This window comes from Gossypium arboreum, chromosome 1 (assembly GCF_025698485.1).
Source record: "Gossypium arboreum isolate Shixiya-1 chromosome 1, ASM2569848v2, whole genome shotgun sequence".
In the NCBI taxonomy this organism is placed as follows: domain Eukaryota; kingdom Viridiplantae; phylum Streptophyta; class Magnoliopsida; order Malvales; family Malvaceae; genus Gossypium; species Gossypium arboreum.
Window position 1 is genome coordinate 47,348,050 of NC_069070.1, and position 23,765 is coordinate 47,371,814.

A 23,765-nucleotide genomic window follows, 5' to 3' on the forward strand; every position below is an offset into this window, starting at 1 on the left:
CGCCGGTGTCGGACACGAGGGGTTAACAAGCCAAATCCACATATTTCGCCCACCAATTGACATTTCCAGTCAGGCTGGAAAACTGCGTCACCATCGCCTTAAAAATCATATCTCGAGTTTCAAAACTCGGAAACTGGTTTCGTAAATTTTTTCCTGAATTTAGACTCATATATCCATCCATGGATTTATTTCTAGAATTTTTGGTCAGGCCAATTGGTACAGTTTATTAGTTCAAGTCACCCATGTTATAGGGATCGACTGCTCTGACCTCCGCGCGTTACAACTTGAATATATCTCTGTACAGGGCTTTAATACTGGTGCCGTTTGTTTCTAATGAAACTAGACTCAAAATGGAATCTGTACATATAAGGCATGACTGCTAATTCTTTCTGGATAATTTATAGTAATTTTTAAAGTTGCGACAGGGGACCCAGAAACCGTTCTGGCCCTGTCTCACAATAGCTTTAATATCTCTTAACATGTGACTCCTACGACCGTTTCGTTTCTTCCATATGAAAGTAGACTCATCAAGGTTCATTTACATAGCTTATTCACTATTTAATACCATTCCTACAAATTTTGGTGATTTTTCACATTCACGTCACTGCAGCTGGCAGCATCTGTTTTTAAGGTAGGTCTTACCTATTTTGTAGTCTCCATGAACCAGCTAGTCTTGCCATACATAGGTTCACATATGATCATTTTAACCATACCAATGGCTGATCATGTGACCAACACTCCCATTTCCAATCCATAATCACATCATGACACCATATATATATATACAAACCGCAAATAGTCTAAGTTCAGACTTCACTTTTACGAGCCATTTTCGCATGGCCGTACACATATACATCACAACATATTTGAACCAACAAGGGTAGTCCTATACATGCCATTTCAAAGTTCAACCAAAATTTATACCAAAATGGAGGCTTTGATAGTGTAGATGACTTCGACTTTAATGATCCCGAATCCGATTGCTATCGAGCAAAATCTATAAAACAGAGAGCCAAAGCAACGGGGTAAGCATTTTTATGCTTAGTAAGTCTCAAGGAATAAAATCAGCTTTAATTAAAGCAATACATTCACATAGCCAAATGCATCATTTCATTAATACACATTCACATAATCATTCTTACTTCACACTTCATCATTATATACTTTCACAAGGTATCAACCAATTCAATAGCTGAAATTCGTTAGTCGATTGAGCGAATGTTGCTCAAGCATGTCGACTTTTCCAATGCACATATAATCATACCTTATTCTTTGGGCTTTTCGAGCGTACTAATGGAATTTATTACAGCAGCCAACACTCACCTCCAGCCCAAGCTTCTTTGAATACAACTGGATATAACCACGTGCACGAATGCCTTGGTCTTAGCCCGGATAGAACGACTCGCACGAATGCCTTGGTCTTAGCCGGATGTAGCCACTAGCACAATTGCCTTGGTCTTAACCGGATATAATTTCCAGCATAAATGTCGTCGGGACTTAGCCCGGATATTCAATTGCTCATGCACACATACATCAATAATCATTAGACATTCATGTTTCATTTTCGTTATTAAGGCTCAAACACAAATGCAATCACTAGCATAATCGCCTTGGGACTTAGCGGGTATCATTCAAATACTCATACACACATAAATCAATAATCATTACACATCCATATTTCATTTCACATAATTCAAGTAGGGTCACTTCTTGAGGACTTACCTCGGATGTTGTCGAACGGCTTTTACGGCTATTCGATCACTTTTTCCTTCCCCTTGTCCAATTGTGGCCCTCTAAGCTCTTGAGCTAATTCAAACAAATTCAATTTATTAAAACCTCATTATGCTAGCTTATGGCCGAATATGACAAGGAGTTTAAATGGTCATATGGCCACCCTTTAGCTTGAATACACAATGGTCATGCACATTTTATACTACATCAAGCAATTCAATACAATTCATTCAAGCATCAAGGAAAAGCTAAGGCCATCAATAGGCTACCTAAGGCCGAATATACTTAGTCATACTTGCACCAATTCAACAATAAATTCCAAGATTTCCACATCATATGTGTACTAGGCGAATGTACTTGCAATTTCACAAGCATTCTTCAACATTTTCTTCTTTAAACAAACATATTCATCACTTACTTCATAACCAAAACATCATGTGCAAACATATATATACATATATGTGCATGGTCAATTTCAAGGTGTCCCTAGCCATCCAAAACACAAATTTTAACTAACATGCAAGAAGCATGAACCATGCTCATGAATGCATTATGGCCGAATACATCACAATCATGCCCCTTTCAACTTCAATCATGGTTAAACAAAAGAAAACTCAATGTCTTACTCAAGATGGCTACAAAGAAATTTCAAGAGTAGACAATCCATCATTGCATGCATCATCATCAAGCTTCACACTTAGCATGCAATGGCTTTATCACAATATCAACTTTGACCAAATACCACTTCCATGGCATAACAAGGATTTGAACCATGGCTAACATGAACATCAAGTTGGCAACTAAAACATGCATGAATCTCATGACACAACCTCATACATACCTTAATCTTGGTGCAAGTTTAGCCAAATCTCCTTCTAGATCTCTTCTAAACAAATAAAATGAAGCAAAAATCTCTTCTTCCCTTAGTATTTTCGGCCAAAAGGAGAGAACAAGGATGAATAAAATTTTTTGTTTTCCTTCTTAGTTGCACGACAATGGGGGGAATGCTACACTCACACACATTTTTTTTTGTTTCTCTTCCCACATCTAATTATTAATCATTTCTTTCATGCTCCATTAACAAAACATGTTTCAACATGTTTTCTTTGCCCATAACCCATGTCATGGCCGGCCATCACCTATAAAAGGGGGAATTTGACATGCAAGTCCATTATTTTGCATGCATGCTTTAATTAGTCATCACACATTTCCCTATCATAGTTTCAAAGTTCACTACTAAGTCCTTTCTAGTGGAATTCACCTTTATAACACTAAATCAATCATCAAAAATGTCATACATGAGCATACACATATTATAGGCATCAAAATAAATTTTAAATTATTTTTATGCCTCGCTTTTGTGGTCCCGAAACCACATTCCGACTAGGGTCAATTTTGGGTGTCACAACTCTCCCCACTTAAGAAATTTTCGTCCCGAAAATCTTACCGATAAATAGGGTTGGGTATCGCTCTTTCATAGAGTTCTCGGTTTCCCAAGTAGCTTCTTCTATCCGTGCTTGAGCCATAACACCTTCACTAGCGGAACCCGCTTGTTTCGCAACTCTTTCACTTCCGTGATAGGATACGAATCGATTCTTCCTCATAACTCATATTGGCTTGAATTTCAACTTCGATGGACTAATCACGTGCGATGGATCAGATCTATAGCGTCAAGCATCGAAACATGAAAGACATCGTGAACCTTTTCGAGTTCGGGGGCAAAATCAAACGATATGCCACCGGACCGACTCGCTCGGATATCTCATATGGCCCAATGAACCTCGGGCTCAACTTGCCCTTACGGCCAAATCGAGTATCTTTTTCCAAGGCGATACCTTGAGAAACACTTTATCTCCCACCGATACTCGATGTCCTTACGCTTCAGATCCGCTGACGACTTACTCGACGATCGGAGGCTATCTTCGACTTTCGAGATTACTTTCACTTTTCGCTCAGATCTCTAATCAAATCCACCGAAAATTTTTCTTTCACCGAGCTCGGTCCAAAACAATGGTGTACGGCATTTACGACCGTACAAAGCCTCGTAGGGTGCCATCTTAATACTTGATTGAAAGTTGTTGTTGTGCGAATTCAATCATCGGCAAATACCGCTCCCATGAACCACTAAACTCGAGGACGTAACATCTCAACATATCCTCAAGTATCCGAATTATCCGCCGGATTGACCATCGGTTTGGGGGTGAAAGGCGGTGCTGAAATGCAACTTGGTACCCAAAGCTTCTTGCAACTTTTTCCAAAATCGCGAGGTAAACCTCGGATCTCTATCCGACACGATGGAAATAGGCACCCGTGCAATCTCACAACTGAGAAACGCGTCTGATTCGGCTAGTTTGTCCATTGAAAAGTCCGACGACTGGGGACAAAGTGAGCCGACTTAGTCAATCTATCTACAACGACCCAAACCGCATCCTTCTTACTCACGACAAAGGGTCCGGATACAAAGTCCATTGTGACTCGATCCCATTTCCACTCGGGTATCGTGATTGGTGAAGTAATCTCAAGGCACTTGATGTTCCGCTTTCACTTGTTGACATATTAAGCATCTCAAACAAAGTCGGAGATGTCTCGTTTCATACCATGCCACCAAAACCGACGTTTCAAATCGTTGTACATCTTCGTACTCCCCGAGTGGATTGCCATTCGGCTACAATGGGCTTCGTTCAAAATTATCGAAATGAGTTCCGAATTCTTTGGAACACACAGACGACCTTTGAACCTCAAGCAATCGTCATCATTGATTTGAAACTCCGAGTCCTTGTTTGGAACACACTCAGCTCGTTTTGCAGCCAACTCGTCGTCGACTTTCTCGAGCTTCTCGAATTTGATGCATCAATAGTGGTTTGGCTTTCAATTCAGCTACTAACACACCGTCGGATCGAATGCACAAGTGCACATTCATCGTCAAAGTGAATAATGATTTACGACTCAAGGCATCCGCAACCACATTCGCCTTTCCGGGTGATAGTCAATGACCAGCTCATAATCCTTTAATGTACTCGAGCCAACGTCTTTGTCGAGATTTAAGTCTCTTTGGGTCATCAAATATTTGAGACTTTTGTGATCCGAGTACACATGGCACTTCTCACCAAATAAGTAATGTCGCCAAATCTTTAAGGCGAATACGATGGCGACTAATTCGAGATCATGGGTCGGATAATTTTTCTTGTGTGGCTTTAATTGCCTCGACGATAGGCCACAACTCGACCTTCTTGCATCAATACGCAACCTAACCCAAGGAGGAGGCGTCACTATAGATGACAAACTCTTTGCCGATTCGGGTTGCACTAGAATTGGGGCTCCCGTCAAATAAGTTTTCATTGATCGAAACTTTTTCGACATTTCTCCGTCCATTCGAACTTAACATCCTTTTGGAGTAGCCGTCATCGGCGTGGCTATCGTTGAGAAACCTTTACAAATCGTCGGTAATAACCTAAGCAAGCCCCAAAAAGCTCGAACCTCGTAATATTTCTGAGGCTTCCAATTAAGTATGGCTGAAATTTTATTGGTCGACTCGAATACCGATGCAGATACCACATGACCCAAGAAGCTAACCTTTCTTAACCGTAACTCACACTTGCTGAACTTAGCATATAATTGCTTATCCCGTAAAATTTACAAAGACTAACCTCGTGTGTTCAAGATGTTCGGTCTCATTTCTTGAATAGACCAAGATGTCATCAATGAACACGACTACGAATCGATCCAAATATGGTCTCAAGATCCGATTCATTAAATCCATAAATACCGCAGGGCATTAGTAAGCCCAAACGGCATCACTAGGAACTCATAGTGACCATATCTCGCTCAAGGCGCCTTGGGCACGCCCAAATCTCGGATTCGCAATTGATAATAGCCCGATCTCAAATCTATTTTCGAGAACACCGAGGCTTCCTTCATTGATCGAACAAGTCATCGATACGTGGTAACGGATATTTGTTCTTTATCGTCGCTTTATTAAGTCGACGATAGTCGATGCATGTACCGCATGCTTCCATCCTTCTTTTCACAAACAACACCGGCGCACCCCAAGGCGAAAAACTCAAGCGAGCAAAACCTCTATCCACCAATTCTTGCAACCGAAGCTTTAACTCCTTTAATTTCGTTAGCGCCATACGATACGGAGCTATCGAAATTGGAGTGGTACCAGTACCAATTCGATGCCAAATTCTATTTCCGAACATGTGGTAAACCGCAATTCTTCAGGAAAACATCCGGTATTCACAAACCACGCGCACAGATTCGGGTTTCTTTTCGATTCCTTGTCATCGAGCACATACGCAAAGTACGCGCCGCACCCTTTTCTTACATATTTCGGGCCAACATTGCCGATATTACGGTGGCAACCCTTTAAGTCCGTAGACTCAACCCGAATTATCTCGTTATTCACAACCTCAAATCGATAGTCTTGCTTTTGCAATTTACAACCGCATCGTGCATGGTCAACCAATCCAAACCAAGAATAACATCGAATTCATCGAACGGCAAAAGCATCAAGTCCGCTGGAAAACAAGAACCTCGGAACACTAGGGACTTTTCTTGCACACTTTGTTGACAAGCACGTAATGACCCAAGGGTTTGACACGCGAATTACAAACTCAAGAGACTCAATAGGCAAAGTCTTTGGATGCTAAGGTTTCACATATATAAGAATGAGTAGAACCAGGGTCAATCAAAGCAATCACATTAGTATTGAAAAGAGTGAAAGTACCGGTAATGACATCTGGAGAGGCAGCATCCTCGCGTGCACGTATGGCATAAGTCCTAGCAGGAGCCCGAGCCTCGGATCTGATGGTAGTATCTCTAGATCCTCTCTGACCACCACTAACATTGCCCACATTTCTAGGTGGCCTACCTCGAGCAGTGGTAGCACCCGGGTTTCCACTCTGACTTACATTTTGTTCAAGCAACCCCGGGCAATCCTTCATAAGGTGGTCGGCCGATCCGCACTTATAGCAGGAGCGATCACGGAACCAACAGCTCCCCGAATGCCATTTGCCACAATGCAGACACTCCGCCCTCTCTCGGCGATCATTTCCACCACTGGCGATCGAAGTGACTCGTGTGGTCACAGGGGGTCGATCGCGTCCTCGTCTAGAAAAGCCCGTAGCGCCTCTAGACCGGCTCACATCATCTCGAAATCTCTTCGATACCTATTGAAGAGACTTTCCCGAGGACCTTTTTCAGAATTCTCTAGTTCCCACATCAACTTTTTGTTTCTCTTTTCTAAGCTCTTCGGCTTTACAAGCTCGCTCAACAAGTACTACGAACTCTCGTATTTCGAGAATGCCAACGAACATCCTTATATCATCATTCAGCCCATCCTCAAGCTGTTTTTACATAATAGCTTCGGACGAAATGCATTCTCGCACAGATCGGCTAAGCCTCACAAATTTTCGTTCATAGTCGGAATCGACATAGAACCTAGCTTAAGATCAAGAAATTCCCTTCGCTTTTGGTCGATGAATCTCTAACTAATATACTTTTTTCGGAACTTGGTTTGAAAGAATTCCCAAGTCACTTGTTCTCTAGGCACCACAGAAGTCAGAGTACTCCACCAATAGTAGGCGGAATCACGTAGCAAGGAGATGGTACACTTTAAGCACTCATCGGTGTACAAGATAGCTCATCGAGCACCGGATAGTGTTGTCCAACCAAAATTCAGCTCGCTTCGGCATCATCATCATCCGTAGCTTTAAATTCAGTGGCCCCATGTTTTCGAATCCTCGTCGATCGGGGCTTACTTGACCTTATTTGGTCGGGTTTAGGAGGTATTGTAGGTGCGGGGTTGCATTTGTCGGGAATGGAGGTTGTGGAACAGTAGTGTTAGTTCGAATGTATTGGTTAAACCAATCATTCATCACACTATAAAAGGCTTGCCTAGCCTCATCATTCGGATTGTTGGCCATAGGTTGAGAGTCCACCGGCATTGTCCCTTGCGCGGAGCAGCGCCACACTCTCCACATCATCAGCTATCGCTCGGTTGGGATCGGATCCATTACTAAAAACAAACACAAAGTCAAATTGTCAGAAATCACCACACTATCGATTCATCATTTAATGGCATGTATAGCTAGACCCCAAACACATCACGGTAGTCCTAGAATCGACTAAACCGTTGCTCTGATACCAATAAAATTGTAACACCCTGAACCCGAGACCATCGCCGGTGTCGGACGAGGGGTTAACAAGCCAAATCCACATATTTCGCCCACCAATTGACATTTCCAGTCAGGCTGGAAAACTGCATCACCGTCGCCTTAAAAATCATATCTCGAGTTTCAAAACTCGGAAACTGGTTTCATAAATTTTCCCTGAATTTAGACTCATATATCCATCCATGGATTTATTTCTAGAATTTTTGGTAGGGCCAATTGGTACAGTTTATTAGTTAAAGTCACCCATGTTATAGGGATCGACTGCTCTGACCTCCGCGCGTTACAACTTGAATATCTCTCTGTACAGGGCTTTAATACTGGTGCCGTTTGTTTCTAATGAAACTAGACTCAAAATGGAATCTGTACATATAAGGAATGACTCCTAATTCTTTCTGGATAATTTATAGTAATTTTTAAAGTTGCGACAGGGGACCCAGAAACCGTTCTGGCCCTGTCTCACAATAGCTTTAATATCTCTTAACATGTGACCCCTACGACCATTTCGTTTCTTCCATATGAAAGTAGACTCATCAAGGTTCATTTACATAGCTTATTCACCATTTAATACCATTCCTACAAATTTTGGTGATTTTTCACATTCACGTCACTGCAGCTGGCAGCATCTGTTTTTAAGGTAGGTCTTACCTATTTTGTAGTCTCCATGAACCAACTAGTCTTGCCATACATAGGTTCATATATGATCATTTTAACCAGACCAATGGCTGATCATGTGACCAACACTCCCATTTCCAATCCATAATCACATCATGACACCATATATATATATACAAACCGCAAATAGTCTAAGTTCAGACTTCACTTTTACGAGCCATTTTCGCATGGCCGTATACATATACATCACAACATATTTGAACCAACAAGGGTAGTCCTATACATGCCATTTCAAAGTTCAACCAAAATTTATACCAAAATGGAGGCTTTGATAGTGTAGATGACTTGACTTTAATGATCCCGAATCCGATTGCTATCGAGCAAAATCTATAAAACAGAGAGCCAAAGCAACGAGGGTAAGCATTTTTATGCTTAGTAAGTCTCAAGGAATAAAATCAGCTTTAATTAAAGCAATACATTCACATAGCCAAATGCATCATTTCATTAATACACATTCACATAATCATTCTTACTTCACACTTCATCATTATATACTTTCACAAGGTATCAACCAATTCAATAGCTGAAATTGTTAGTCGATTGAGTGAATGTTGCTCAAGCATGTCGACTTTTCCAATGCACATATAATCATACCTTATTCTTTGGGCTTTTCGAGCGTACTAATGGAATTTATTACAGCAGCCAACACTCACCTCCAGCCCAAGCTTCTTGAATACAACCGGATATAACCACGCACGAATGCCTTGGTCTTAGCCCGGATAGAACGACTCGCACGAATGCCTTCGGTCTTAGCCGGATGTAGCCACTAGCACAATTGCCTTGGTCTTAACCGGATATAATTTCCAGCATAAATGTCGCCGGGACTTAGCCCGGATATTCAATTGCTCATGCACACATACATCAATAATCATTAGACATTCATGTTTCATTTTCGTTACTAAGGCTCAAACACAAATGTAATCACTAGCATAATCGCCTTGGGACTTAGCCCGGTATCATTCAAATACTCATACACACATAAATCAATAATCATTACACATCCATATTTCATTTCACATAATTCAAGTAGGGTCACTTCTTGAGGACTTACCTTGGATGTTGTCGAACGGCTTTTACGGCTATTCGATCACTTTTTCCTTCCCCTTGTCCAATTGTGGCCCTCTAAGCTCTTGAGCTAATTCAAACAAATTCAATTTATTAAAACCTCATTATGCTAGCTTATGGCGAATATGACAAGGAGTTTAAATGGTCATATGGCCACCCTTTAGCTTGAATACACAATGGTCATGCACATTTTATACTACATCAAGCAATTCAATACAATTCATTCAAGCATCAAGGAAAAGCTAAGGCCATCAATAGGCTACCTAAGGCCGAATATACTTAGTCATACTTGCACCAATTCAACAATAAATTCCAAGATTTCCACATCATATGTGTACTAGGCCGAATGTACTTGCAATTTCACAAGCATTCTTCAACATTTTCTTCTTTAAACAAACATATTCATCACTTACTTCATAACCAAAACATCATGTGCAAACATATATACATATATGTGCATGGCCGAATTTCAAGGTGTCCCTAGCCATCCAAAACACAAATTTTAACTAACATGCAAGAAGCATGAACCATGCTCATGAATGCATCATGGCCGAATACATCACAATCATGCCCCTTTCAACTTCAATCATGGTTAAACAAAAGAAAACTCAATGTCTTACTCAAGATGGCTACAAAGAAATTTCAAGAGTAGACAATCCATCATTGCATGCATCATCATCAAGCTTCACACTTAGCATGCAATGGCTTTATCACAATATCAACTTTGACCAAATACCACTTCCATGGCATAACAAGGATTTGAACCATGGCTAACATGAACATCAAGTTGGCAACTAAAACATGCATGAATCTCATGACACAACCTCATACATACCTTAATCTTGGTGCAAGTTTAGCCAAATCTCCTTCTAGATCTCTTCTAAACAAATAAAATGAAGCAAAAATCTCTTCTTCCCTTAGTATTTTCGGCCAAAAGGAGAGAACAAGGATGAACAAAATTTTTTGTTTTCCTTCTTAGTTGCACTAAGCAATGGGGGAATGCTACACTCTCACACATTTTTTTTTGTTTCTCTTCCCACATCTAATTATTAATCATTTCTTTCATGCTCCATTAACAAAACATGTTTCAACATGTTTTCTTTGCCCATAACCCATGTCATGGCCGCCATCACCTATAAAAGGGGAATTTGACATGCAAGTCCATTATTTTGCATGCATGCTTTAATTAGTCATCACACATTTCCCTATTGTACTTTCAAAGTTCACTACTAAGTCCTTTCTAGTGGAATTCACCTTTATAACACTAAATCAATCATCAAAAAATGTCATACATGAGCATACACATATTATAGGCATCAAAATAAATTTTAAATTATTTTTATGCCTCGGTTTTGTGGTCCCGAAACCACATTCCGACTAGGGTCAATTTTGGGCTGTCACATGAGCAGCATCGTGTAGTTTACATTTCGACCGCCAGCTTTTGTTAGCAACCCAAATTACCATGTTCAGGGTGTTGGTCTTGAATGTCCTACCGATGGCTAAGTTCCAACATTTGTTGCGGATACTCATCAGCTTGTGTGAGCAGCATTGTGTAGCAACATTTCGACCGTTAGCTTGTGTGAACAGACCCATTTATGGCTCGAGTGAACAATGATGAAAAGGAATGGTTTCGACCATATGTTTAGCACATTTTGTGTGAGCTTTTTCGAGTATCTGATATTATATTAAGTGGTTCAACGGGCATGAAAAGGGAAGGAAAAGTAAGCATTCAAATGACTTATATCATGAAAACTAAGAAAATGAATGAAAAGAGAATGTTAAATGAAAGTATATCTATGTTCATAAAATTGATGATTTCAAGTGAGTTTATTCATTTTCAATAACTTATCTTATGTTAATTCAAGTGAATTATGAATTGATGCACTAACATATGTTTTTGATGACGCTTAGGCTTGTGCCAAGCTATTGGTTGGTTTGTATTATGTTTACTTATAAAGTTATGCATTGAAATGACAAGTTTCCAAATAGAAATATGCTTATGTTCATGAAAGGGTGGTAAGTATTAAAGTATGTAATTTCTTATGAAATGGTTTATCATGCAGTTGATTTTAAAAAAGCTATGTTTGAATGCACTAGCTTGTAGCCATGGTTAATGTTATGCTTATGTCTTGTGTGTTATGCATATGAAACAGGTAAGGAAAGGTAATGAAATGGAAAGTTCATAGTTTAAATGCAATATGATAAAAAGGAAATGATGAGTTGAATGATGTACTTATATGTGGGAAATTTACATATGCTATCGATGAATATACCGAGTTCATGAAAAAATATACTAATTAGTGAATTGATGTTGTTATTTAAGCTAAGGTAAGTAAATGGAATGGAAAATAAGTAAATGGAAGGGTTCAAAGTCTTATAAAATCCTATTATGTTAGGAATGAAAAATATATGTGATATTGATGAACTTACTCATTTATGAGTTGATGGTTCTAAAGTTTGATAAACTTTGTGAAGTTGGTATAGGTTTATAATATAATTACCCTATAAAGTTCATTATTAAATGAAATGTCATGTTTAAAGTTTATACAAGCTTACTAAGCATTCATTGCTTACGTAGTTATTTTCCTTTACTTTACAAATTATCGGAAGCTCAATCAGTTTGGAAGCTTGTTAGAGATTTATCACACTATTCAACGATTATATTGGTAGATTTTGATGTCTTGATCAAGGTTATAATGGCATGTATAGATGGACTTGTGTTTTATGTTAGTTGATGAGTTTGGCATGTATATGTCATTTTGGTTGATGTAACCTTGGTACTTTTGATACCTTATTGATGTGTGTTATTTTGACAATGTATTAATGCGTGTTTGAATTGCTAAAATGGTAGTTGATGAATTTACCTCAACATGGTCAAGTTATGGTATGCTTTGGAAAGGTTTTGAATAGTGGTGCATGATACGAAATATGGTAAGTACATATGTTGGTTGTTGGAACCATTTGGAAATGACTAGATTTGTGTCATTTAAATGGTTTTGATGCATGTGAGAAGCGATCCAAGTGGTAAGGTTATTTTGATATGGAATGATCTAATATGGTATGGTTGATATGTGTCCATTGTGATATGTTTTGGTATGGAAACAAGTTAGTTTATGAATGGTTAAATATGCATATGTTCAAGTGTCTTTGATGTATGTTTTTGCGATGCCTATATGGCATATTGGTTGTGTAACACCCTGAATTTGGGCCTAGAAGTTTTGGGCCTTGAGCATGGGAGCGGTTGAAGGCAGCTTATAATATTCTGTTGTGCATGCAAATTTCGTTAATGAAGGCTTGTTTTAGTGGTTAAGTGTGTTGAGAAGTGTTGGAGAAGTCCCGGTTTAAACACGGACTCTAGCAAAAAATTTGGTTTAAGGTGAATCAAACCCTAGGTGTAGTAGGTAGGCCTTAAGAATATTGTTGGAGAAATTGTGACACAAAAAACCTTATGGCTTAGTGGCAAGTGGCGTGTGGAGCATTTGAGGGGAGGCATGGGTTCGAATCCCATGGCAAGCAAAAAGCATTTATTTTGCTAATAGGGGGCGGCAAGAGTTGGTGTTGAATTTAAACTCTGATGTTGGAGGGATCCCACATCGGGAAGCTAACATAAGAGTGGATAGGAAGCTGGCTTTAAATAGAGAGAACCATGAGGAGAGTAAAGGTACCTTTCTTGACTGATCCCTTTCGCTTTATGGCGTGCTTGTTTGGGTTGGGCGTCGGCTAAGAGTGCTCGGAGCGTGGATTAACTCCAGTCTCCATTCAGGTGTGTATTTATCACTACTCTTGTTGTTGGATGGCTACTTCGGGCCGCGATGGGCCAAAAGGGGCCATGTGGGCCCAATGGGCCTACGGGCCCAATTGGATAAGTTGTTTGATTGTGTAGTAAATATTGGATTAGGCTAGGTGAATCGCATATCTGTGGCTAGGTTTGGGCTAAAAGGGCCACACGAGCGTGTGGGCCCATTTGGGCCGAGAATAGGCTTTAGGCCCATTCGTATTGTTATCCATGTTTAGAATACTTTAGTTTACCAATTACTGAAATGCCCTCGACTTGTAAAATTACCAAAGTACTCCTGATTTACAGAATTATCGTTTTACCCTTGATTTACAGAATTACCGTTTTACCCTCGATTTTTAAAATTACCGTTTTACCCTCGATTTTCAAAATTACCGTTTTACCCTTAGTTTACAGAATTACCGTTTTATCCTCAGTTTACAGAATTACCGTTTTACCCTCAGTTACAGAATTACTATTTTACCCTCGATTTACAGAATTACCGTTTTACCCTCGATTTATAGAATTACCGTTTTACCCTCGATTTTTAAAATTACCGTTTTACCCTTGATTGTGAAATTACTAAAATACCCCTGTAGGGTAGAATTTTCGAAATACCCCTATAGGGTAGAATTACTGAAATACCCTTATAGGATAGAATTACCAAAATACCCCTATAGGGTAGAATTATCGAAATAACCTTGTAGGGTAGAAATACCAAAATACCCCTGTAGGGTAGAATTACCGAGATACCCTTGTGGGGTAAAATTACCATTTTGCCCTAGGGTGTTAAATGACCTTATTTTGCCCTTGTGGGCAAGTGGTGACTTGGATTTGTGTGTTTGTGGATTTGATTGTGAATATATGTTGGTGATATGAATGACTTGACTGTGATTGTTTGATTCAAATATGGGCATGACATTCTCGCATACATGACATGTTGCATGGGTTGGGATTTTGTACGGAGGAAGCGTTCGGTGGCTATGCCACAAATATCTGATTCGGTGGCTCGCCACAATATCAGATTTGGTGACTCTGTCACAATATCGCTGACCGATCGATGGCTAAGTGCCGATCACGCCACAAGGTCGTGTGCCGTTGTTGTGGGCTTCGTCGATTATAGACCCGTTATTAATGGCTCGTGCCAACCTAAATATGGCTTTGTGCCATCTTGACTATGGCCGTGCCAAACGTATTTACATGTAGCTATGTGCCTAACATTTTGTTGACGACTACGTGTCGATCATATTTACCGAAGGTGTGCGCCAATTATATTATCACATCGATGGCTATCTGCGAAGTTGTTCTGATTATCTATGGCTTTGTGCCACGATTCGTTAGGTAGGTTTGCCACATTATCGATTCGGTGGCTCTACCACAATATTCAGATCTGGTGACTCACACGATATTCTGCTCAGCGACCATGCCGCAAATTACGTGTGTGGCGGATGGGTGGGTCGAGTTGTCTCCCACATGGTGTAAGGTTGGTACGGGGTGTATACTGGTGGATTGGGTTGGGATTGCATTCACATTCGATTCGATTACGTCACGTAATTCGATTCGATTACGATTACATTACTATCGATTACGATTACGATTACATCGATTCTCGATTACGATTACGTCACGTAATTCGATTCGATTCGATTACATTACTAATACCGATTCGATTCTAATTTCATATCGATTTCGATTACGATTCGTCACCTAATTCGATTCGATTCGATTACATTACTAATATTGATTACGATTACGATTACATCGATTACGATTTCGATTCTCATTTTGGTTCCAATTCGATAATGTTTCTTATTCGTAATAGGCTAAGGTCCATCCGTGTATGCATTGTAATGGGCTAAGACCGATTGGTACTGAAATTGTAAGTAAGGTGGGGCGGACTTTTAATTCTTTTAGATGTTGATTCCTTTTTATAGTAGGGATTTCACATCGAGTTTTCGTAAACTCACCCCGCTTATTAACCTTTCGTAATTTCCACCTTAGATGGATTGGGGTTGCTAGGGGCTCGGAGGAAGCCACACACTTGTTTATGTTACGCTTTTGATTATTACCTTTAAATTATTTTATGTGGGTTGTAGTAAAGCCGTTGTAATTTTCGGATTTCAAATTTGGAATTTTATTTATTGTTCTTATAATTGCTAGTATTAGAACACGATTTTCCAAAGCACTCATCGTTATTCAAAACATCACGAACCGCAATTGTTTTTAAAGTAAGTTTCGCAACTACCAAGATTTTTACAAAGTTGTTAAGAATGTTATTCAAATTGAGGTTTTCTAACAAGGTTTAAAAGGGTATAAGTTTTAATTATTAAGAAGGGTTTTAATGGAAACATGGTTTTGAAAAACACTTCAATGTGACACACCAAGTTCGAGCCAAACTTCCAGGCCGGGTTTGGGGTGTTACAGGTTGTATGTATTTTGATCATATGAATTAGTCATTTTGTGCATGTTTTGGTATCTTTTGATGTCTTGGTCAAAGGTGCAAATGGCTTGTAAGTGTGTACTTAAATTGGGTGAAAAAAATGACTTGCATTTGGCCTATTTCTTGTCCACACGGCCTAAGACAACGGCGTGTGTCTCAGCCATGTATCGAAATGGCCGTGTGTCCCCTGTAGGTTTTAAAGGTTGCTTTTTGAAAGTTACACGGCCTAGCACATGGGCGTGTGGCTTGACCATGTAACCCAAGTCAATAAGTTACACAGGCACGGACATGAGTGGAACACAGCCGTATGTCTCAGCCGTGTGAGTCACATGGCTTGGCCACATGGCTGTGTGACCCTACAGTGTGAAATTTTCTATCTGTTTCTAATAAGTTCTAAATGTTTCCAATTTAGTCCCAAATCATTTTTAAAGTGTTTCTAAGGCCTCGTGGGGTCAAATAAGGGACAATATGCATGTGTTTGAATGAAATATGATATGATTTATGAAATGTTTAGAAATGAATGATTATAAGTTACGTTTTTATAGTAATGCTCTGTAACCCTATTTCAGCGACAGATACGAGTTAGGGGTGTTACATTTAGTGATATAAGAGTTATAGTTTAGTCTATTCTCGGACTAAACGTAGCATGTATGAAGTTTGAAAATATATGCCATTATATAACCTGTGGTAGTGTGATAATCTCCTGACTCTAATGAGATTTGCTTCATTTTTAGACAGAGATGTTTTCCAACTGAGCTATTTCTGATAATACTGAAAGTGATACTCAAGTATCTGATTAAAAAGTTGCTATTGTTGAGCAGAAACTCATAAAGGTAAGAGTAGAGATTAATAATATTATGTTGATAATGAAATATATGTTTGATGTGTATATATGAAAATTAAATTTAGTAGTGCTATGACCTCCGCGCCCTCGGCCTTAAAGTCTTTTAAAACAAAATTTACAAGACTTATGTTGCCTAAGTCTTCAAAAAGGGAAATGAAGAGCTCAGCGGTTAATTGAGTAATAATGTGGTCAGAGTCTAGAATTGGTTAGCAAGTAAGGAATAAATTCGTTACTGATAATCGACTTTGTCAGGGATAGTATCCAAAGAACGGGTTAACTGGGATTTCTTTTAAACTAATTTCTTTAGTGGAATGGGATAATGTAGGATCATCGGTGACTTTAGTAGTTAGTGAAATAATGTTTGAATTGTAAATTTATCTTAATGTAGCTATTATGACCAAGTATCTTAAAATGATCTCTTCTAGGAATTCTATATGTTCTTCTTCTAGGCATTCTATATGTTCTTTTATCCTCAGAGGCATATGCAATTGTTCATCTTCAGATGTGATTCTTATCATATGGGAATGCTAGCTAACCATGATGCAAAGGTATTGTTAGTTTGGTTGATTAATGATCAACATTACTCTATTTTTCTTTGGCATTCTATTCCATTATGTTCAGTAGAAGACTAGACGATAAGACTCATATGATGATATTTTTTCTATTTCTACTGGTTGTTGCTCTGCTTTATATATATGTGCAATTTATGTTGTCTCCGTCACAACTGTTTCCAATGCGTATAAGCAATATTCTTCTTCTGGATTTTTTCTGGGGTATCATCAATCTCTTTATCATTCAATATGGGTTGCATTTTCAGGAATTCAGTAGAGCTTTATATCTTGGAGTTCTTTATATCGACTTTCTTATCATTCTTATGGTCTATTCTATCAAATGTGGTTCATCTATAAAGGATATATATTGACTTGAGATAAGTATATTTATTACATGTATAATTCTTAATTAGATCATGTAAGCATGATAATATAGATCTTACTACACTGGTTGCTATTGGGACAATATTCAATTTTCCCCTTTTGTTTCGGAATGCACTATTGATGGTTGATGTACTGTTCTATCTATACGGATTGTAACATTAGTCTTATTAAAGCACTATAGTTTTAATTCATCAAATGGTTGCTGATACGTGATATTCGTGACAGGTTTTAAATATTTATAATGAATCGTTCTTGAAACTAACTATTACCATGATGAAGGCAAGTGTACCTATCGAACAGTAGTATAGCTTTAGCAAGACCGGATTGTCGAACCCAAAGGAACTAAAAGTACTAGTAATGACTGTCTTTTTATTATCTAGCCTAAGAATAATGTGGTTTGTTTTAAATAACTAATTAACTAAACTAAGAATTCACAGAAAATAAAATTGGGGAATTACTTTTGGAAAAACGATTGAATTAAGACAATACCTAAGGAAAAATCTACCTAGACTTCACTTGTTATTTGACTCTGAATCGGACGATTTATTCATTTGACTTGATCTATAGAAATCCCTAAGTTATATTATTATCCCTCTCGAGACTAACAACGTCTAACCCTAGGTTGAATAATTGAAATCTATTTCTAATTAGCTCTCTAAGGTTGCATTAACTCGATCTATGGATCCCCTTATTAGGTTTCACCCTAATCTGACAAAATCTTGTCACCCTATCTCTAGGCGCACAATCAACTCTGCTTAGTTATGACAAATGTACTCTTAGATAGGGTCTATTCCTCCTCTGAATAAGAGCTTAACTTGAATCAATATCCTGGAATATCAAAACAAGAATTAAGATTACATAATTAAGAATAAGTAAAATATTTATCACACAATTCAGATAATAAAAACAAGATTAGTCTTAGGTTTCATTTCTCTTAGGTATTTAGGGATTTTAGTTCATAACTAAAAAGGTAAACATCTCAGAAGAATAATGAATACAAAACATAAAGAAAAACCCAAAACTCCTAAAGGGAAATTGAGGGGAGATCTTCAGTCTTGATGATGAATCCGATCTGAGATGAATCAATCGGCTTTCCTTGAGCAGTTCCCTGCTTCCTCCTTTGTGTGTGTCCCTTTCCTCCTCCTCTAGGGTTTATTTATAGGCTTTGGAATGCCTAAGAACCCTCAAAATTGGGCTTTTCCGAATTGAACTCAATTTAGGCTTGACAGGGACACGCCCATGTGACATGCCTGTGTGCGATTACTTAAGGCCGTGGTCAAGCCTGTTAAATAGGCACGGGCGTGTGGTCCACCCGTGTGAGTCGTGCTTCGATTTTGCCAAATAGACACAGCCGTGTGGTCTGCCCGTGTAAGGAAGTCTAGGCCGTGTTGATTTCGTACTTTGCCCCATTTTCTCTGTTTTTGGCCCGTTTCTCGTTCCTTTCACTATCCTATGCTCTCTTAAGTATAAAACATGAAATTAAGGCATTAAGAGCATTGAATTCACCAAATCTAAGGAAAAATCATCCATAAAATGTGCCAAGCATGGGATAAAATATGTATAAATTACGGTTTATCAAATACCCCCACACTTAAGCATTTGCTTGTCCTCAAGCAAAATCCTCAACTCATAATCAAAATAAATTCTTCTCAACTTTTAATTTCTATCGATAATATCTCAAAATAATCCATAGGTAATCATACATTGAAAATTCAACTGAAAGAACATCAAAGTTTCAAACATTCCAAGTTGAGTACTTTATCATGAAAACATAGGTGCCTCCCCTAGTCTAAGGAATTACCTTTGATTCAAAATGTCATAGAGTTTCACATCCTCACTAAAGATTGACTCAAATCATTCGAGGTGTTTAAGGACAATAAATGAAGCACTCAATAGTCAATAATGAAAAGTCATTACCATAGGCTTGCATAAAAATCAAATCTCCACCACTATAAATTGAGATGAAACATCAATCAAAAGGTCTTTAGAGGGTTGTAACGTGGCTTTGGTTAGAGGGTGTAGTCACAAGTTGAAAGAAAGGGTTAGAATCAAGATTGAATTGAAAATTGCCTAACTAGAAAAATGACTAGTCATCAATTGCATACAACAGAGCTTTTTCTCAGAGTGTGGAATTTAACTCTTTAGCTCAGAAGATCACTACTACTAAAATATATACATGCATTTTTTTTAAGAACAAGTCATAGTACAAAATAGAATAAAACATAGCTAAGCAACTATTCCAACTCAAATCTCGATAAAAATAGGGATCAAATTAATTTAGGGGATTTGAACAATAATGTCTTATGGGTTAATATTGAGGGTACATCAATGAATGGGTTGTTAGGCTCAAGAGGGTTCACTAAGGGTTAGTTGTGAAGGTAGGCTTTTATGGAGTGAGTGGGTTAAACTTAAGTGCCTTTCTCATTCTGACATAACAAATCAAATGGTGTGGTCTTGACATGCATAACCAAGCAAGTTCTAGAATAACAATTCAATACTGACGCACTCATAATGAAAGTGAGCATGAAAGAAATAATAAATGCTCTAAAGGCTCAAGATCTCACAAAAATTATGGCTTTTTGATGTTCAAACTTGTGAATTCCAACTCAAGGTAATACCTAAACTTGGGGAAACAACCTAAAATTTTAAATTCTTAAAAATCAACTTATCATGCTTAATTCTCTAATGTCTTAAAGTTTAAATAAAAAATGCATGAATGCTTATGTTTTAATTTAAGATATATCAATAAAAATCATAAATCAATCAAAATTTATCCTAAACATGATATGAGAGCTTTTCAAGAGAACAAGGCAATCATTCAGGGATTTTTCTGATAGTGAAATGAATACCCCCCACACTTAAGATGTACATTGCCCTCAATGTACAAAGATATATATATAGAAAAAAATGTAAATATAAGATAGGGAGAGAAGTGAAACTTCCTGAGTGATGAATGAATTTCCTTGAACTGGAGTTTTGGAGAACAATCGGCGTAAGGGTGGAGGAGGATACTCCGGTAGTGGTAGAGGTTCATTAGTCCATAAGTCCTTTCTCTATGGAGTTTTTAGTTCCTATGAGAGGATGAGCTTTGGAGCTCTTTCTGACTATGATAAAATCAGGAACTCTTTAAGAGGTACACGGAAGCATAATTACTCGTAATGAAATAGCCGAAGAATAAAAATTGTAAAAACTCAGAATGAAATAGTATTAAAAGGAAATTAAAAAAATAATTTCAAAATATAGAGATAAAAATAAAATAAAATAAATAATAGGTGGTTATAGAGAAATTGGGGCACACGGTCGTGGGACACGCCCGTGTGCTCTAAGCTCAGCTCGTGCGTGTCGTAATTTTTAAAATTAGGCGCATTGGTGTACACGACCATATGGCACAGCCGTGTCGATCTCCGTTCGCTTCTCCCATGCCCGTGTATGTAGGCGCACGCCCATGTTAAATTGACAGGTTTACCCACGGTTTCAAAACACGGGCGTGTTATATGCCCGTGTTATTTTGACAGTTTCGCCCACGGCCATGTCGCACGGCCGTGGCTACTTATCGCATCCCGTGTTGGGAAAGAAATTTTTTCCCTGTTTTCACATGGCTACATCGCACAGCCGTGTTGCATCCCGTGGTATGTGCACGGCCTTCGGCACGCCCGTGTGCCTGGCCGTGTGGTTTTGAAAAGCCTGTGTTCAATGATTTGGTTAGTATGTTAGATTTTAAAAACTAAAATTTAAAGAAAGGAATATTGTTAGTGCTTGGGTTGGCTCCCGAGAAGCGGTTATTTATAGTCTAAGCTCAACTTACCTCTCCATTGAATGGTCATGGTGGTTTGAGGAGTTTATACTCCTCATTCCTGTTGTGAATCTCATCAAAATAAGGTTTTAGGCGGGTATTGTTTACCTTAAAAGTGCCGAACTTGGGATGACTTACCTCGACTGTATCGAAAGGGAAAATGCTAAGTACCGAAAGAGGGGTTTCTTCGTCTGGTTTGGCAGTGGCAATGTGAGGATCTGCGACATCTAATAAAACTTTATCTCCAACCTTAAGTTGATTTTGAAAGGTATTGAGCTTGTTCTAGCATAGTTTTGGTTTATCATGTGTTCTCAGTTTATGTGTTTGCCATTCATCTAGCTCCTTGATTTGTAGCCTTCGTTCTTCATGAATTGGTCCTCTACTATTGCTTGAAAATGGCTTATGTACTTCCTTCAAACTCATTTCTTGCAAAGTAGGTTGCACCATATTGTTAGTTTGAGTAGAATGGTTTAGACAATCACCTTCAATTTTCGATGTGTTGCCGGAACTGCGAGCTTGAAGGGTGATTGTTTCGTCTCCCACACGAAGTGTGAGCTCACTTGTGCCAACATCAATAATCATTCTAGAAGTTGCTAAAAAAGGCCTTCCTAAAATCAAAGGAGTGTTACTATCCTCCTCTATGTCTAGAACAACAAAGTCAATGGGAAATATAAATTTATCAATTTTAACTTGCATATCTTCAATAATACCCCTAGGCAATCTTATAGTTTTATCTGCTAATTAAATGCTCATCCTAGTCTGTTTGGGTTTCCCAAGACCTAGTTGTTTAAACATTTTGTAAGGCATGACGTTAATACTAGCCCCTAAATCAGCTAATGCATTATTAACATCTAAACTACCAATTAAGAAAGAAATTGTGAAACTCCCTGGATCTTTTAATTTGTTGGGCAGTTTATTCTGTAGAATAGCTAAGCAAACTGCGCTTAGCTTCACATGCGAAGCCTCGTCCAACTTCCGCTTATTTGCTAAAAGCTCATTTAAAAATTTCATTGCGTTTGGCATCTGCGATAGAGCTTTAATAAACAGTAAGTTAATATGTAATTTTTTTAAGAGTTTAAGGAATTTACCAAATTATTCATCTAAGCGGTCTTTCCTTGTCGCATTAGAGTATAACACACGAGGTTTGTATTCTGTACTTACCGATTTCTGCTCATTGTGGTCTACCTTACCTTTACCTTTGCTTATCTCAGTTTCTTGCCTTGGTTCTGGTTTAGGTGTGACTAACCCTTCCTCATCTTGACTAGTAATCGCGTTGAGTTGCTCCCTTGGGTTAGATTCTATGTTGCTAGGCAAGCTACCTTGTGGTCGTTTAGAAATCAACTTGGCAAGCTGTCCAATCTGAGTTTCAAGCCCTTGGATCGATGCTTGTTGATTCTTAAGTGCTGTCTCGGTATTCTAAAAATGAGTTTTTGACACCAATATAAGTTTTGTTAGCATCTCCTCAAGGTTTGACTTTTTCTCCTGCTAGTAAGGTGGTTGTTGAAAACTTGGAGGATGTTGTGGCCTTTGATTTCCTTGTCCGCCCCACGAGAAATTGGGGATGGTTCCTCCAACCTGCATTATAAGTGTTACTATATGGGTTATTTTGGGATTCTAGAGTTATTGTTACCCATATATTGGACTTGTTCCTCTTTGATGCTAGGGTTGAAGGGTTGATATTCTGTGCACGCTCCTCCTCCATTCGAATCGCACCTCATTACTGGATGTACCTTAGTAGAACCACACAAACCGTCAATCTTTTTATTTAAGATTTCTACTTGGTTGGATAGCATAGTAACCACGTCGAGGTTGAAAATACCGGCTGCTTTCGTCGGCTTTGTTCTCATAACTTACCACTGATAGTTTTTCAGTGACATTTCCTCAATAAATTCATAAGCCGCCTTCGGTGTCTTATTATTAATAGTTCCTCCAAACGGCTGCATCAATCATCTACCGAGTCGAAGGATTTAGGCCATTATGGAACGTTTGAACCAGTAGCCAAAGTGGTAACCCATGGTGAGGGCACCTTCTCAAAAAGTCCTTGTATCTCTCCTATGCATCGTAGAGTGTTTCTAAATCCATCTGCACAAAAGAAGAGATATCATTACGTAATTTGGCTGTTTTAGCCGGTGGAAAATATTTTAATAAAAAATTTTCGGTCATTTGTTCCCAAGTAGTGATTGACCCTCGTGGTAACGAGTTCAACCATTGTTTAGCCTTATTCCTTAACAAAAGAGAAACAACCGAAGACGTATGGCATTATCAGAAACGCCATTGACTTTAAATGTATCGAAAAATTCTAAGAAATTTTCCAAGTGAGCGTTGGGATCCTCG

At 38.6% G+C, this 23,765-nt stretch overlaps 1 non-coding gene across 1 annotated transcript; it reads left to right on the plus strand.

Annotated features, from left to right (window-relative positions):
- Nucleotides 1-23,439: 23,439 nt before the first annotated feature.
- LOC128282083 (small nucleolar RNA R71) lies at nucleotides 23,440-23,546 on the plus strand. The gene has a single exon (XR_008272363.1). It is a non-coding gene; the product is annotated as a small nucleolar RNA R71 (small nucleolar RNA).
- Nucleotides 23,547-23,765: the final 219 nt, after the last annotated feature.